At 36.8% G+C, this 4,432-nt stretch overlaps 1 pseudogene; it reads right to left on the reverse strand.

Moving 5' to 3' along the window:
* Positions 1-2,115: 2,115 nt before the first annotated feature.
* Positions 2,116-4,105, reverse strand: LOC124976458 (olfactory receptor 4K14-like; annotated as a pseudogene).
* Between the last annotated feature and the right edge of the window lie 327 nt (positions 4,106-4,432).

A 4,432-nucleotide genomic window follows, 5' to 3' on the forward strand; every position in this document is an offset into this window, starting at 1 on the left:
TTGGCTCCCTGTAGAGCAATAGTGTGTAAAAAGAAGGCCACAAACTAGTAGCTAATGGTCCAGTGTAAGGTTCCAAGAAACTATTTGATAGATATGAAAAGGTACTTATTTCCTATGGTAAAGGGATATTTATTAGCAGTACACTGAATATCTAATGCAATTACATAGCTCCAGAAATACATGTGCACTTGGTCAGGTATGTGTGTTACACTCGGGTCAGGTTCCTGGCAGAGAAAACCTAGACATCCGAAGTGTACTGGTTGGTACACCTGAACGTGTACAGGATCCTGAAGGCTTTGCCCCAGCAGACTTTCTCCTTTCACAGAATTAGAACTTCGCCCTGCTCAAAGAAGCTTCAGGTGACAGAGGACTCTTTTTTTTCTGATCTGGCCTCCTCTCCATGATGACAACTGCAGTTCCAGCAAAACCCCTGGGACCCACTAGGCCTGACAAGAGGGGAAGGGGACTGCGCACTGAAGCAACTGCAAGAAATAGCTTTCATGTGCTGATAGGACCCATGGGAGTATTCTTAGGATTAGGTATTTTTTAAATAATCTTGTTGTGATAAAATTACCTTACCATAAAATTCACCTATCTATGTGTATAAGTCAGCAGTGTTTGATACATTCCCAGACCTATGAGCAAAACATGACAATCTAATTTTAGAATGTTTTCATGTTAAAAGACATTCACACCTTTTTAGCACATTTCTAATGTACTACCCATACACACGAGATTTTATTTGGTGTCCTAACTGACACATGCTTCAATGTGATGAATACCAAAGTCACTAGGCTAAACTAAATGAGGCAGTCACAAAAGATCACATTTTGCCACACTTCCACAGTTCTGGGCAGTCATTCATCTATTTTCTGCCTCTAAGCTTTGCTTATTCTGGACTTTGGATACAAATGGATTTATGTAGTATGTAGTCTTTTGGTCTTTCATGGAGCCTGATATTTTCATGATTTATGTTTTAGTATGTATCAGTATTTGAGTGCTTTTGTGCCAAATAACATTTCTTCGTATAGATATATCACATTTTGATTATCTATCCACCAGGTAATAAACATTTTGAGCTGTTAGTTTTTATGAATAAAGTTGCTATGTCATTCATTGGCAAGTTTGAGCATGGGCATAGGATTTTATTTTGGCAGGGTATATAACTGGTAAGTCTAGGTGACAAATAATGTGGTTTGTATCTGGAACAATAGTCAAAGACTCCGGTGTTGAAGGGTTGGTCACCAATGCCAAGATGTTCAGAGGAAGGTCTTTAGGGAAGGTGATTGGATCATGTGCTCTGACCTCATGGCATTTGGGGAATTATAAGGTTGATTAAAGCAACCAAAAAAAAAAAAAAAAAAAGAATTAACATGCTAAGACATGGCCACTTTTCTCAGGAATCTTACGTTTTAGGATTCTATGCAAATGGCAAATAATAATTGAAAGAATATATATTTAGTCCTCAAGACTGAAAAAAACTAAGAAGAATAGCAGAATATTTTTATTTATTCATTTTTAATTTTATTATTTAATTTTATTTCACTTGAGTTAATGAAACCCAAACCATAGTATAGTCTAATGTCATGTTATAATTGTTATTCAATTTTGTTTCCCTCTTTCTTCATTTTTCTGTGTGTTTTGTTCCCCCCATTAGTATTTTGCAGCAAAAATAATAATGGAGTAGCATTTTCCCAAAGGGTAAAATGAAAGGATGGCAGGGAAATGTCACGGAACCAAATAGTCTTTTAAAATGGAATTAAGACAATATTTGAGACAAGGTCATTAAAATTATTCATTAGGATGAGCACAAGAGTTCACTGAACATATTTTAGGTTCTTCTCACATCATTAGTAGTATAAGAAGAAGGACAAGATAATCTCCCATAATGAAGGATCATTCTTGTTTGAGTTTTAGGGAAATAATTCACAACATTAAGCTATGCAGTGAGCAAATGTAAAAAATCTGTGAGTTGTCTTAAATCTATACTTTTGTTTACAGACTGGAACAATTTGTAGCTATTAAATAAATTATCTAATTTTTAAACTACACTATAAGGCTAGTGTATTTTCAATTGGAAGTATATGCAATGAATTTCTGACAAAAGTCTTTTCCTTACCTGGATCTTCTTAGAGTCTTTTTCATCTCTTTATCTCTCAGAGTATAAAAGGTTAGATTGAGGAGTGGTGTAAAAACAGAGTAAAACACAGCAAGAAATGTATCCAACCAGGTGATGTTGAGTGGCCAACACGTAGATGAAGATGCAGTGCACAAAAAGATCACCACCACTGTGACATGGGCACTGCAGGTGGACAGGACCTTAGATGCACCAGTTCTAGAGCTCTGGAGAACACTGAGAAGAATATATGTGTAGGATATCAGCAAGAGGATAAAGCAGGTTACAGCCACAAGTCCCACAGTCAACATTCATTGATATGCCCAAATCAGAAGAATTCATGCAGGTCAGCTTGATCACCAGTGGCATATCACAGGAGAAGTTGTCTATTTCCCTGGGATCTTAGAAAGGCAGCTGCACTATCACGGCCAGGTGACTCATGGCATGCACAAAGCCAGTAGTCCTGGAAGAATCCACCAGCCCAGTGCACCGTTGCAGGCTCATAATGGAGGAGTAGTGGAGTGGTTGGCAGATGGCCACATAGCGGTCATAGGCCATGACCACCAGAAGCACCATCTCAACTGCTGCAATGAAATGGGCAAAGAAGATCTTGCACATGCAACCTGCAAAAGAAAAGGTCTTGTTCTCCCTGAGAAAGTCTGAGATCGTCTTAGGAGTGGTGACGGAGGAAAACCACATATCAACAAAGGACAAATTGGCCAAATAGTAGTTCATGGGGGATCAGAGTCAGTAATGATTAAGGTCACAATGATAACATTTCAAGATACGATGATCAGGTAAAGTATCAAAAATATCATGAAGAATGCTACCTGCAATAAAGATGTTGATGGAATCGTCTCTGAGTCTCTGCAAACTAAAGTTGTGTGTGTGGTTATTAAGACCATAGAAATTCTACTAGGTATAGAACAGGAGGAGAAAATCTGTGACTTCTCTTTTGAAATTGTCAGAAGTTAATGAAGTCATTCTCATCTCCAGGCAAAGGTCATCATTAAAATAAAGGCATGAAAATACATTAAAGAAGGGACCCATCTTTTGACACAGTTATCCCACTCCTCAGTTTATACCCAAAGAATTTTAAATCAGCATACTACAGTGACACAGCCACATCAATGTTTATAGAATCTCAATTCACAATAACTAGATTGTGGAACCAACCTATATGCCATTCAATAGATGAATGGATAAAGAAAATGTGATATATATATATATATATATATATATATATATATATATATATATATGTGCAATGGAATATTACTCAGCCATAAAGAAAAATAAAATTATGGTATTTTCAGGTAAATGGATAGAATTGGAGAATATCATGCTAAGTGAAATAAGTCAATCCCAAAACCAAAGGTCAAATGTTTTCTCTGATAAGTGGATGATGATACATAATGGGGGTGGCGAGGTAGGGGGTCAGAGAAGAATGGAGTAACTTTATATTATGTAGAGGGAAATGAGAGGGGGAGGGGTGGGGGTGTGAAAGATGGTGGAATGAGATAGACATCATTACCTTATGTACATGTATGATTACACGAATGGTGTGAATTTACATCATGTACAACCAGAGAAATGAAAAGTTGTACCCCATTTGTGTAAAGTGAATCAAAATGCAGTCTGTAAAAATAAAAAAAAAATTCTTAAGGAAAATCAGAGCAATGAGATGACTTTACTAAATATAAGATTTTCACTTAGAGAAGATTCTGTCTTCTTCAGAAGTGTGCTTGTGATGCCATCCATTGCTGGTTGGAGATAGTGTCTGTTGGAAACACTCTCTTCAGCATGACCTGCATTCACCACCTGAAGGGATCCCTCAGGTGAAATTTATCTATTTTACGCTCTGAACACAGGCATGGGGATAATTGCCTGGACAACTCTTGGGAACTTCTTTCTAAGAGTGATGCTCAGTGTTGCATACTCTTGAAGTCAGAAAAGGGAGACAAGTAAAAACTCATGCAAATCAGCCCAATGTTAAAAATTAGTGAAGTTTTAAACTTTATTCATTGGCTCAATAACTACTTAGGAGATATCTTCTGTGATCTTGATCTGTAACTCTATCTGCATCATCACATTTAATTAAAATTTCATTTCCAATTGCCAGAGAGGTCATATGCTTTGCATGACCCCAAACAAAATGATTCAGTGCCCTAACATGTCAATTGTGTCTGAATAGGTAGGGATTCTTGATGGAAAAATTTTATGTAATTCAGCTTATTCTATGGTTTCATGAGATGCTGACTGGTGTGTGTTTTATGTCAAATTGTTAAAACATATTTAGGGAGTTTTTTTTTTTTT

The sequence above is a fragment of the Sciurus carolinensis genome, chromosome 2 (genome assembly GCF_902686445.1).
Source record: "Sciurus carolinensis chromosome 2, mSciCar1.2, whole genome shotgun sequence".
NCBI lineage: Eukaryota > Metazoa > Chordata > Mammalia > Rodentia > Sciuridae > Sciurus > Sciurus carolinensis.